Below are 14,507 nucleotides of genomic sequence, written 5' to 3'. Positions count from 1 at the left end.
GAGTCTATCATTTCACGTTGAAAACCCGAGCTAGGTAATTGGTCAAGTTTTCTCAGATCTTTTAAAGTCTCGTCCGATCTTTTCATTCTGCTCCTAAACTTTACTTTGGAAATTTCCTTATGTTTTCTCAAGACAGCTGGTATGGATATTAAAACTTTAATTAAAATAAAGTACAGAGCAACGTTCTCACCTTCTTAATTCATCTGTTAACCTGAAGATGACCTAAGAAGGTCGAAATGTTGTTCTGTACTTTATTTTAATTAAAGTTTTAATACAAATACCAGTCATCTTGAGAGTACATTTTTACTTCAAGTGGATTTGTCGTCATCACGAATTTCATAATGCTATGATACTCCAGTTTGTTTAATAAGGTAATTACTAAAGCCTGGTACTTGTTATGTCCCTGAGATTTAAGGTTGCTTAATGTTGTTGCAACTGGTACTCTTATCCGAGCAGTAAGATTAAGAGTTTATTTTTCACTAATTCATCCATTCACTTTAGAAGTTATTTCGAATTAACTTGATGTGTCTCCTCTGATAACTTCCATCGTAGTATGTCTGTCTCTCATTTGCGCAGTATTGTTAAACTTGCTTATTAAATTCTGGAACTTGGTAATGTAGTGATATAATTTGAGTAGTACAGGAAAGTTTTGCTCTTATAGGTGGCACAGCAGAGTTAGTGGCAGATGCGGACTAGATGGGGTATCTTCATCCATATTTAAAAATTAATGGTGTTTGATATTGGAATTAGGACTAATTCGGAGAGGTGTGGTTGGTGTGATCCTTCCATTTATAAATCTAGTTTCTGGATGTTATAAATGTGGGTTGATATCCTTCCAGTAGTTTCTTTGATCTTAGTGTTATAATTCTTATGTATTACACCAGTCCTGCTGTTATAGTCCATCACTTTTATTCCATAAATTAGTTTTTTACTTCATTAATTTTATTATTAGTCTACATACACTTCATAGAAGTCGTTTTGTATTACTTTAGCTTTAAGTTATAAACCATCTGCAAATCTTCGATAATTTTTTCTGTATAAAGCAGGCCCAGCATGGCCAGGTGGTTAAAGCACTCGACTCGTAATCCGAGGGTAGCGGGTTCAAGTCCCCGTCGCACCAAGCATGCTTGCTGTTTCTGCCGTGTGGGAGAAATAATGTGATAGTCAATCCCACTATTCGTTGGTAAAAGAGTAGCCCAAGAGTTGGCGGTGGGTGGTTATGACTAGCTGCCTTCTCTTTAGTCTTACACTGCTAAATTAGGGACAGCCAGCACAGATAGCTCTCGAATAGATTTGCGCGAAATTCAAAACAAAACAAACCAATCAACATAAAGTCTTCTTTAAGTGTTAATTTTCTTTCTTTTAACTTCTTTCTTAAATTATTGTCTGATACTGCTTGATTCTGTTTAATTTTCTATATATTTCATTTTGATTTTCCTTCTTAAGCAGTGCCATAATCTTGAATTTAAAGTTCTGTCTAATTTCTATTATACATTTTGAAAACATTTCCACTCTTGACACCAAAATGTTGTAACGACTTTTATGTTAAGCACGTTTTTTTTAATTCTATGATAAAAAATATGCAAAACCCCACTTAATGGAAAAGAAAGCATTTTATTTACCTTAAGGCACGTGCTACAAGCTCATTATTTAAGAGTTAATACAATATTAAACTGACTTACTTATTAGCTAACTAACTTGTGTATGTATATCATTACAATATCTGCTGCAAGTCTAAAATAAATTCGATGTCACCTTCTCATCTCCTCATATCAAATACAGACAGACTGTTAGGAAATTTCTAAATATTAAAAATCATCACTACATCATAGCAGGACTCATTCTAGCAAATAGTGCAAATATTTTTAAATTAAAATGTTATATCCTGATTCATAACAATATAAACTGTTGAAATAGCACAGAGATTAATGTTCATTCAGCTGTAATTATCTATATTTGAATGCCTTTTGTTTTAAAGCAATCAAACAAACAAACTAAAATTTTAGGTTTTGACGAGAACTTGAATCCCAAGGTTACTGATGGGGTGTCCATGAAACTGGTCTAATTTAATTCCAAGTGGTGAATCGAATAATAGACTGAGCGTTGTGTTTTATGTGTGTGTCTTTGTTGAAATTTGCAGTACTGGTGACTAGAGAAATAACTATTGTTAAAAACTTCCTGAAACAGCTTATCTGATAAATAATTCACAAGAATGATTTAGTAACATTATCGTCATGTATTCATGTTTACATTATGATGAGTAAAAAATTCAGCTAAAAACCCGATACACTGTATACAAACCATTAACCTGCTAGAGGATTGTTTGTTTTTGAATTTCACGCAAAGCTACACGAAGGCTATCTGCGCTAGCCGTCCCTAATTTAGCAGGGGAGGCAGATAGCCATCATCACCCATCGCTAACTTTTAGGCTACTCTTTTACCACTAAATAGTGGGATTGACCGTCACATTATAACGCCACCACGGCTAAAAGAGCTAGCATGTTTGGTGGAACAGGGATTCGAACCCACAGATTAGGAGTCGAGCGCATTAACCACTTGGCCATCCTGGGGCTGCTGGGTGAAGTTGGTTGTTTTTATATCAAGAATCTGGTGATTTTGGGTGGTATTTAGAAACAAGGATACAATGTTTACAAATGTATGTAACCAGTTAATGATGATTAGTGAGTAACAAATGAGAAGTTAATAAAAAATCAGTGATGTATTTAGTGAGTAACTGTATTCAGTGAGTATAGTGTGAGAAAAGTTATTCAGGGAGAGTTACCAATTGTAATTTACTAATGAGTTACTTGTTTGTTGATCGAATAGTTTTGCAAGAAATTTTATATTGAAATGTTTTTTAAGTTAAGACTACATTAGTTTCAGAATTTTTGTTGAATATTTTGTAAAGTTAGACCTGCAAGTGAAAGTGGTTGCATTAAACGTTTATTGAAGAAATAAGGAAACTTGATATCGTTACGTGGACTGCACGTGGCATTATTTTTGTTAATGATCCAAAAGAACCCGCCCAACGAGTTTTGTCTTTATTTAGGGTAAGTATAGTGAAAGTAACCAAAGAAGTCACTTTAATTCTGTGTCAAGTGTAAAATCGAATGATATGCTTAACTTCGCGTTCATTTCCGTCAAAAAGTGTAATTTCAGTGATGAGGGACAAACCAACTATTTTAGAAACATCTTATTAATCTATCACAACTGGATTTTTTAAAAGGATTGAACCTTATCATAAACACAGAAGAGGACCCAAGTTTATGAACAAAGTAAAACTAGAGTATAATGAGCTATATGCTTTTCCTCAAGAGATTTTTACGCATAATTTTAATACAAAAATGAAAGGACGGGACAACTAGGGGCCGCTATTGAGTAATACGAAAACTACAACAGCTGTGAAACATAAAACATAAAGGCCCGGCATGGCCAGGTGGTTAAGGCTCTCGACTCGTAATCTTAGGATCGTAGGTTCGAATCCGCATCGCACCAAACATGCTCACCCTTTCAGCCGTGGGGGCGTTATAATGTGACGGTCAATCCCACTATTAGTTGATAAAATAGTAGCCAAAGAGTTGGCGGTGGGTGATGATGACTAACTACCTTCCCTCTAGTCTTACACTGCTAAATTAGGGGCGGCTAACGCAGATAGCTCTCGTGTAGCTTTGTGCGAAATTCAAATCAAACAAACAAACCGAACAATTCCAAGCGCTCAGTTGTCTTGTATTCGTCACAGCAGAGTAAAGAAAGTGCGCACATATGGAAGGAGGGGAGTGGGAACCATGGAAACGAGATAAGGTATTCTGAGAAAGGTTGTGCACTTAATACAAGGTCTTTAACACGTAACTAGGTAACTATGCTCCAACAAACAGTATTATTACATGTACCTATTGCAAGTCAAACAACGTAATCAACCAAGCCTAAGTTACTACGAAACGGAATAACGAAGTTTCTTGAGGAGTACAGCACTGAAGGACAAGTATACAAATATATATTTTAGCACAAACACGGTCATTTATTTTCATGTTTTAATATGCCAAATAGACAAACCAAGGCGTGGACGATCTATAGACAATTATAGTTTAAAAGCACGTGGCAATTTCACGAATTGTGTGTGCGTGTATGTGTTTTCTTCTAGGAAAGCCACATTAGGCTATCTGCTGAGTCCAACGAGTGGAATCGACTCCCTGATTTCAGCGTTGTAAATCCGAAGACTTACCGATATACCAGCGGGGGACTTCATGAATTATTAAACGTTGTTTCTATCGGAACTCGTGTAACTACCCGCAACTCCACAGGAAGATTGTATCCTAGAAATTCGCTCCATAGCGATATATCTGTTAAGTTTTTTTTCTTCCTGCGTCGCTTGGCAGATCAGCTGTAAGTTTTTACCTTATGGAAATTTAGGGTTCGATCCTCCACAGCGATCCGAGTGCAGCTAGCCATTATACAGATTTGCACTAAAAGAATCATAACAATAAACAACGACATCTTTTTCATAAGATCTAATATGTCCAGTTCTTGGTATAAGACGATATTTTGTGTAAGAGTATGGATAAATATGTCCTCGAATTCGAATCCACTTGAATAGTCTTTACACATTATTGACAATAGTGTGTGTGGGAGGTATTACTGTATTGTTGTGGTTACGTTATGGCACGTGGACGGATATCCGCAGTAGAAATCGTACTGAAATATACATATACAGTATAATTTAAATTGGAGTCCCAAAATATATCTATTTATTCACTTATACGCCTTTTTCCATTCCGAATCGAATTCGTACATAAATCCACTTATGTTGCTGTTGTTTGTTGATCGATTAGATCTACAAGGAAATTTTATCTTAAAACGTTATATTTTAAGTTAGGCCTACATTAGTTTCAGAACTTGTACTGAACAGCTTTATTCGCTCTTATCTATCTTTTACCATACCATGAAACTGAACACTAGACACACTTCATACTTAAAATGCTATCTCCTGAACAAACTATCTTGAATTTCATACATGAGTAGTTTGGTGTTTTTGTTTGTTTGTTTGGAGTTTCGTGCAAAGCTACACAAGGGCTATCTGCGCTAGCTGTTTCTAATTTGGCAGTGATAAACTAGACTGTGTTAGGATAATAAGGCCACGTTGGCCTAAATAAACTTGATTATTTTACACAGTCATGAAGAAGCATATTTGATGCCAAACATTTACAAACGTCCGCGGCACACCGTTTGGGAACCACTGGACTAGAGGGAAGGTAGCTAATCAATTTACAACGAACAGTGGGATTGAATGTAACATTATAATGCTTCCACTAATGAAAGGACGAGCACGTTCGGTAACAGAGTATTTTGATATTTTCTATCATTGTGTAAATGTCTGTCTACGTTATAGACAGATAATTGAGTTTCTTGGGTTAATTTGATGTATTGCGTACATTTTCCTACTCCATGAATGTTTTAATATTGCAAAGTCCATTGTTTTTACAAAATAATTAATAAGTCTTCAGAAAATACCACAGTTATAAGAAAAACAATACACAAACAATTTTTTGTTATTTAAACAGTACTTCTGTGAAGTTAGGTTAAAATTTTTCTGAAATGAAAACTGAAAGCAGACGAGACTTGAGCTCACGATTTTATTGATTGGGCGAATTGTACTGAGCACGTGATCGTAAGCTGTTAGGTGATGTTCAGATTTAGTTAAAACTTATACAATACCAGAAATATAACCCGTATTTTAAGCTGTGGGTTATGTGAGTAAAAATCATCCTCTTAGCATATATGTATATGTGTGTGTAGGGTGTTTCTGACTGGGTACCTTCACTGCGGTAAGTAATTGAAATTAGAGACTGTATCTGATAGTCTTAATAGCTTTTTACATCAGTATAAAATATACAACTTTGTTTTAAGAATCTCTGTTTGTTATAACCTTGAACCAGTCGGCCGATAACTATATGATAATTTATCCTGTTTTTAAAATATCATAAGATTTTGACGAATAATTAGTAGTAGTAGTACTGTTATAAAAGGTCAATCAGAGTGGTAGCCACTAACAACTTAGGCCTATTTTATGATTGTCTCCTAACTAATGTTACTGATTCTGTAAGAGCTATTGTACGTTACATTCCCTTTATTCGTGGACAGCTAGTTAGGTTTTCGGGGATTTCCAAACAAAGTGATAAAATTGCTACAATACATGCGTGAAAAAAAAATGAATTAATTCATCATTAAGGACATAAGTGAGACAAGTAATAACTTACAGATTATAAGCGCTAAGTGGAATTTTTGAGGCAAAGGGACTTGAAATTAGAATTCAGGGATTCATATATCAGATACTCTAATTACTACAGGGTGGCCCGTAAGTCCCTACCCATCCATATATCTTATGTATCCAGGATGTCAACAGTATTCTTGCGCTCATGTACCCATGTACTTGTCACAATACGCTCTTCAAGTGTAAATGGGCTTACATCGGCCATTTTTCTCTGAATATAAAAAGAAACAAATTTATAATACATGCGTAATTGAATATAACATAATAACATATGGATGGGTAGGGACTTACGGGCCACCCTGTAGGTCACGCCAAAGCACAAAGGATAATGATATTTACAGGTAATAAAGATTGGATCTGTGATTTATAAACGAAAGGAAGTAGGATTTCTGGACGTTTCTATTAATTACCTACCCTTCATCCTTGATGGTTTCTTAATATATGCATTAATTACCTACCCTTCATTTTAGAGAGTTCCTCGAGGTTTTTATTAATTGCCCAGCCTCACTCGTGTTATGAAAACTTTTTTCAAACAATCTAAAATAACCTTCAAGTTTTTAAATAGATAGAGACGGAATACCGCATACAATTTGGATTGTTCTCGTGTGACAGCAACAAACTGACAGTGGCTGCTTAATTACATCGTGTAGGCTTAGGTAGCCGTCTGATGAAAACTAATTTATATTCATACGTAGCAATGGCTTTTCAACTTTTTGTGTGTGATGATTTAATACGCGATCATTTTTATTTCCGAACAGGTAAGAATGGATTACTAATTAAAACTAAACGTGTTATATAATAAGTTGTTTAATCCCACAACTATCGAGCTAACTAGTGGCCCTGTTCAAGTTATTGAACGCGGCACTGTAGGTTAATGTCTTATGCACGTTTTTAAATAGATAAACGTTGCTTAACGTTTCATGAGCTAGGCCTAACAGTAAGGCCAGTACACTGGTTTAATTAAAGTAGGTCAAAGTATTCTTAAACCCTCATTCGCGCCAGTTTCTACCCCTCATAGTGTCATCATTATTCACTAAGTATTACTGTCTAAACTATTAGTTGTTTTTCTTGTTAAGCTGTCTAAAGCATAAGCGGTCAAAACCTAATAGGATCGTTCATTGGAAACAAATGAAATAACGTCTTATTAACTTAGAACATTTTCCAGAGAAAAATGAAAATTTTAATAGTTTCGATTTTACTTATAAGGTGTTCCTATTAAATTCTTTATTTAATTTTTTTGGTAAAACAGCGTTACTCATACGTTCTTAGCTTGCATCTGAATAAAAGGTAGACTTAGTGATTAATTTTTGTGTATTATCGGGAAAACGGTATATTTTACTCCGAGCACGAAAACAATTTCTATGGACATATTACTTTCGCATTTCTGTTAACTTTTCAGTGCAAAGCTACACAATAGACTATATACGCTCTGTCCACCACGGGTATCGAATCCTTGATTTAGCATTGTAACTCCGTAAAATTACCTCTGTCTCTGAGGGAAAGAAACATTTTTGATGGAAACACCTTATAAGCAAAATCGAAACTAAAACCAACGACTACTGAAGCTACTAGTATGTCATAACTATTGATATCATACTAAATCCCGATGTTGAAGTTACTGTGTTTCTTTACAAGTTTAGACTGTATTTTGTTTGATAAGATAATGTTTTTACGTAAGTTAAGGTGTTTTCTACCAGGTTAAGACTGGAATTTGTTTTGTAAAGATCTAGGGTATTTCGGTAAGTTAAAGTGAAGTTTGTTTTTACAGGTTAAGGATTTTGGCTGGTTAAAACTGGATCTTATTTCACAGTCTGGTATAGATTAAAAACTACTTCACAGTTTCCTGCAGGTAAGACTATTTCATGGTATCAAACCAATAAAAAATTTTATTTTTATTTTTACAGCCTTATCCAACTTAAAGCTGCTGTATCATTCCTAAATAACCGTCCCAGATTTCTTCACTTTCCATGAACATAGTTTTATATGTGACAGATGACTGAAGTTTTGCCACATCTGCTTAAAAGTTTGTATGCAATGTTCAGTAATGTGCAATTAAGAGTCGATCCATTTTCTTCCGTAATGTTTGCGCTAATGGAAAAAGAACACGAGCAGCAACAACAACAAAAACTCACAAAAAACAACAACAACGATATAACCCGAGCGCTTTGCTCCTGCTGAGGGACAGGTCAACTTCTAGAAAGCGCTAAAGTTTTACGAGTTTTTAATGTTATTAATAATGTCTTTTTTTTTTTTTGTTCTTATCTTACTTGTCTTCTGTTAGCCTAACCCTATTTATGCATATATGGTAGCCTCACAAACACAGAATTAACTAAAGGTATATTGATATTCCACGTTCTTTCACCTTGGTGTTTGTTATTCGTTGTCCCCGTTAGAATACGATACAATGAAACCTGATCTAAATTAGGTCACTTTGGTGGCTGAAAGGTGCTTCTGTAGACAATTGGAAATATGGGGTGTTATTCACGATGCCTTGTTTATACGAGTGATATCATTAGGTACTTGTTCGCGGACAAAAATCCGGGAATGTCCGAGACTATAACTTATACAAGCAGTTTACAGACACGCATTTATGCTTTCTAAAAATAACAATTTTTGTAAACTCAATATCATCTTACTTAAATAAATCAATCTGTTAACATAATTTCTGAATGAAACATTTTGACGCAACTACTCCCGTCTTTTCAAATAGCCCAGTATTTGCTGCACTACGTGTTTGTGAAAGCATCTTTAAACAAATTGAATTTGCCAAGAAATGTAAATTAAAAAGTTTTAGACTGGATAGTTTGATCGTTTTGAGGCATTCAAAGGGAACATTAATTGATAAGATACTTTATACTAATTTCGGTTTTGATACAAAGTTTCTGATTAGTCAGTTTAATAATTAACAATCAGTCACAGTCAGCGTTATTTGATAAGGAGTTTTATGCTATTAAGTTTGAATTTTGATACAGAATTTTTGATTGATCAGTTTAATGACTCCAAAATGATCACAGTTAACGTTGCTTTACAAAGTGCTTTACACTAATTTAAATCTTGATATGAAGTTTATAATTGGCAAGTTTAATCATTCTCAACGAATCACAGGCATCATTAATTGATAATGGATGCTATTCTAATTTTAGTTTTGATACGGAATTTCTGATTGGTCAGTTTAAGTCTATCTTAAGGAATCACAGTAAGCTTTATTTGATAATGAATGCTATTCTAATTTCAAGTCCAGAAAGGCCCATAACTGTCTGAACATTTACTTTTCGCAAGTCATCAGTAACTGAAAAATTTCACGGCATTCTGTTGATATATATTATCACACATACATATACATATATATTCAGTTTTAATGGCCTTACTTTCTAAACGAATGTTTAACAAACCTTCGAGCTGACACTGTAAGATGTATAACTAGAGGCACAGAAATAGATATACTTAAGTAAAGATATATTGGTCGATAGTTAGCAATGCAGCCAAACACATACACGAAACATAATCGAATGGGTGGACAAACATAGACGGATAAATATATAACGAAACAAAGTCTAATTAATATCAAACGTTGTGTTTCTTTATCATTGTTATTTATTACACCTTTGAGGTCTGGCATGGCCCGGTGTAACATTAGGCACTGGACTCGCACTTTGCGGATTACAGGTTCGAACCTATTCACCGAACGTGCTCGCCCTTTCAGTCGCGAGAACATTATAATGTGACAATTACTCGTACTTTTAATTAGTAAAAGAATGGTTGAAGAGTTGGCGGTGTGTGATGTTGACAATGTGCCTTTCCTGTTGTCTATCAACTCTAAGTTACAGATAACCAGCACACGTATTCTTCAAGTAGCCTCACGCAAAATTCAACAGTAAAAATACATTCTTCTTATTGTTAAAATCGCTGTCTTGGATGACTGCCACATGTGTACCATGTGAATACATTAGGATCGTGTTCTTCAAATGTTCATAGATACATAAAAAAAGAATGAAGGAATAATAAGAATAGTAATAGCTAAGCCTAATACCGTATACCATGTACGTGTTACACGCTGTTTGAATTTTAAAAATAAAATCCACTTGAGTCCGGTTTTTTCAACTTAATTTACGATGCATAGCAAAGCCAGTTCCACTTATTTAAGGTCCTGTATTCAATTGGGCATCATCCATCAATATGGATCTCAGAACCTGGTGAAGATATCCGCTTTGGTGCCCACGCACGCAAGGCCGTCTGGTGGCCTTATTATTCATGATCGGTAAAGGAGAATAAGATACGAACTGGGCCTATATCCTGTTTCAACTACCAGAAAGGAAATAGAACTTGTTAGTTGTATTTATAATTCGTCAGCTAACCAAGAAGAAATAAGTTTAGAAGAACAGGATTTCTTGCTGAGGACAAGTCATCTCTCCAGTATTAGGCCAAACCGCAAGACAAGTGGAAGAAATTGTTTCAAGCCCATTTGCAAAACACTTTTGATTTAGTACATTAAAACACAAATGTAAGCAATGCGAGAAAAAAAAGTCATTAAAGCTAACAATAACTTCAATTCTTTCCTATGTTACATTTTGTTTTTTCATCGAAAAGACGATAGTATATTTTGAAACAACTGAGTAGACTCGGGTAATCCAACGAAGTGTTTTTTTTTTTAATTTCGGGCAAAGCTACGCGAGGGCTATCTACGCTAGCCGTTCCTAACTTAGCAGTATAAGACTAGAGGGAAGGCAGCTAGTCATCACCACTCACCTCCAGTTCTTAGGGTACTATTTTATCAACGAATAGTGGCATTGACTATCACATTATAACGCACAACGGCTGAAAGGGCGAGCATGTTTGGTGTGAGGAGGATACGAACCCGCAACCCTCTTATTAAGGGGCGAGCACCCTAACTACCAGGCCATGTCGTGCCCTAATAAATAGTAAATAACGGGAGCATTGAAATATCAGCTAGCCTTAAGTATATTAGGCAAGAGATGAACATATCATAACAACAGACAACAGCTTGAAGAACAAGTGTGTAAACTGGCGATCAGATCGTCAGGTTTACTTACATATTAATGTTTCTACACTAAAATGAAAGAGTATACGTATCATAAACTGCTAAAACAGACAAATCATATGACTTACATTACTGGCGTGTACTCCACCTATATATCTAAACGGTACACTGAGCCATGTATACAAAGTTTAAAACAAATTTGCTTGGGCACGTGACTTTAAGCAAGTCCAAGAAAATGTGGAAGGTTATTATATTACAGACTCGCCAGATCAGATGACGTCTGTAAGAGTTGCTAATGGTGACAAATTTGACTGTTTATCAAACTTGTCAATCGCCGGCAGTTTTGATTTACTTACATAAATAACTTTAACGTACCTTATATACTCTTTTTTTTCCTTCTAATTCTATTATTCCCAGCCTTACAGAAAATCATAACTCTTTATTTCTCGTGGCCTTAGGACAGTAGGACGGGTAATGAAAGATGTTGGTTTCAGTACTATTTAACACCATTATTTTGTTCCTAGACATAGGTTTAAGATTATATTCATATATCGTTAACAGTAGATGAAACAATGTGTTCTGATCATTAGAGAGAAGTGTGGTTATTTTGAATTTCACGCAAAGCTACACAAAGGTTATATGTGCTAGCTGTCCCTAATTTAGGAGTGATAGATTATAGGATAGGTACCGACAACCAACTCCTTAGGTTACTCTTTTACCAGCGGCACATTATAACGGCCTCACGACTGAAACCTTCAAACATGTTCGGTGTGTTAAGGATTCGAACCCGCAACTCAAAGGTTGCGAGTCGAGTGTCCTAACTACCAAACCATTACAGGAAAGATAATTTGAACAATATATTTAATTAGTTATGTTCGTTATTACTAGCTGTGTATTCCGATCTGATGTATAGTGTATACTGCTTTCATCAGAGCTTGATATTAACTCCATAAGATGAAAACAACATTAAGCTTTTGTTAAATGTAAAAACGTGTTTAATTGTCGACATAAGCGACATTTTATGGACAAAAGCAGACAGTTTAAAGATCTCTGTAGCTGTCCTTAATTTTGACTTGGAGACGAGAGGAAAGATAACCAGCCGTCAGCATCTTCCGCCTGAAGTAACTATTCTCGGAAAGTAGTACTGCCTGTCACTCTTATAGCACATTCATAGCCAAAAGTGCGAAACGTATTTGATGTTGCCACGTCTCGAACGTGAGACGCCACCTTTCTACTTCAAATATAATTTATGTTCTGTTTTAGGATAACACAGTTTTAATATTTATTTTTAAGATAAAGAATTTTCATCTTTCATTCACTTTAGCTTTAAGATTATGTCAATTACTTGAAAGGAAGAAAAATTACTCTTATAATTTACTTATTATATGATTGTTTCACTTCTTGAAAGAAACACTTTTCATACTGCTAAACATTTGTTTATCTATATATAAAAGTCAAAATCTTTGTTTCATTGTTTGCGCAGCCCAGCATGACCAGGTGGTTAAGACGCTCGACTCGTAATCTGTGTGTCGCAGAATCGAATATCCGTCATATCAAATATGCTCGCCTTTTCAGCCGTGGCGATGCTATAAGGTAATGATCAATCCCAATAATCGTTCGTAAAAGAATAGTCCAAGAGTTGGCGGTGAGCGGTGATGAATTGCTGTCTTCCCTCTAGTCTTACACTGCTAAATTGAGGATGACTAGCGCAGATAGCTCTCGTTTTACTTTGCGCGAATTTCAAAACCAAAAAATTTGTTTACCTGTTTGTCCGTCGCTTTCACTGCGCAGGTCACATTTCCCTCTCGTGAAGATGCGCAAAACGACAGTTTTTGGTTGATATACGCGCCTATCGTCTACTAGAAGAACCGGAAATTATATCGTTAACATATACACAATAATTCATTCTATGCAGACTTCACATAGTTTTGGTATGTTTAAGTTAACACTTAATTTAGAATATAGCATTATAGGCCTACATCTACAAGTACGTCATATATTTAACCTCACACAAAATAAGTGTATGCAGAGTTAGAATGTTGTGTGTGAAAAAGCAAACAGTTGGTCCAGCCTATAAAATAAAATTATGCTGTCTACAATAGAATAGATTATGTGAAAAGAGTAAGAGTTTTATTATAATACTTATAGTGTAAATTGAAATTAAACTCAAGTCAACAAATGCATTTTTTAATCTGCACGTGGTTCAACATCTGCGAGTGTATTTTTTCTTCTGATACATTATAAAATATAATATTGTATTCTGTTTGTAGTATATATCATACATCAGTGTCATAATGTGAATACATATCATATGTGTTAAATTTACATTAAAACAAATTCAACATAATGTTACTCATATATTTATCTTTGTAATTTTAATATTTGAGTAGGGATAACGGGGGATTGAGTGAAATAGAGCTAGGCCTATCTTGGTCGTGTACAAAATAATCTAGATATAAACATTTTCAGAAGGGTCTATTTATCCTTGATAATGAAGGAAAAAAAAGAACATCGATCATAAGGAAGCCCTAATTTAAAAAATTTTAAATTAGTAAATTTTTCATAAAAAATCTAACCTAAGGTTGTTTTTGTTCATAAATTTACAAAATATATTTTACCAATAGAAATGTGGAAGGGGAAACAAAGAAAGTAGGTTTTTTTTTCGAAAACCCGGGCAACCTCGGGTAATTACTAATTTATATATCCTGGCTCTCAGGCTTGACTTCACTGAGTAATGAAGACTGTTACGATAAGACTCAGTAGCTGCAGTATACAGTTATTAATTGCTCAAAACATTTATTTCTTAGGTAAATAAATCAATCTTTGACCCCTGGAAATGTGTATTCTTGGGGGGGGATGCTTAACCTGAATATTCCTTTTATTCCTCTTTTCAATATTGTAAATTAAGAAAATAACAATATTATTTTATACTGGGTTAGTTGCATCTGAGAACATTAAAAGTTAGGTATAGATATCATTTTGAGGGTTATGTGATAAAAAAGCAGCTGCAAAAATATTCCATATTTGAAAAAATTAAAAAAAAACTTTGTTCTGGTGAGAAAAAAAATGTACTACACATAGATTATTTTCCTTCCGACTGCATAAGTAACCGAAAACATTATTAGATCGCGATTTCGTATTTCACACAATACTGCTGGTGGTAAGATGTGTCTTAATTCTGTAGCACTGCAAGATAGCGATGTAAAGAGGTTTGTATCAATTTAAGATCACGATATGATA

At 34.7% G+C, this 14,507-nt stretch overlaps 1 protein-coding gene across 3 annotated transcripts in view; it reads right to left on the bottom strand.

Moving 5' to 3' along the window:
- The window catches only part of LOC143240663 (phenoloxidase-activating factor 2-like), a 77,411-nt gene that overhangs the window by 37,615 nt on the left and 25,289 nt on the right, over nt 1–14,507 (bottom strand). Inside the window, exon 2 of one of the 3 annotated variants that reach the window (XM_076483461.1) lies at nt 13,031–13,126. The exons of 1 other annotated variant lie outside the window; for it this stretch is intronic. The gene's annotated coding sequence lies outside the window, so the exon portion shown is untranslated. The remainder of the gene's footprint in view (nt 1–13,030; nt 13,127–14,507) is intronic. One more of the 3 variants, XM_076483462.1, reaches the window with a different exon arrangement.

Source organism: Tachypleus tridentatus, chromosome 13 (genome assembly GCF_004210375.1).
Source record: "Tachypleus tridentatus isolate NWPU-2018 chromosome 13, ASM421037v1, whole genome shotgun sequence".
NCBI classification, from domain to species: domain Eukaryota; kingdom Metazoa; phylum Arthropoda; class Merostomata; order Xiphosura; family Limulidae; genus Tachypleus; species Tachypleus tridentatus.
The sequence above is the reverse complement of the archived record's forward strand: the minus strand, read 5'-3'. Positions and strand labels throughout refer to the sequence as shown.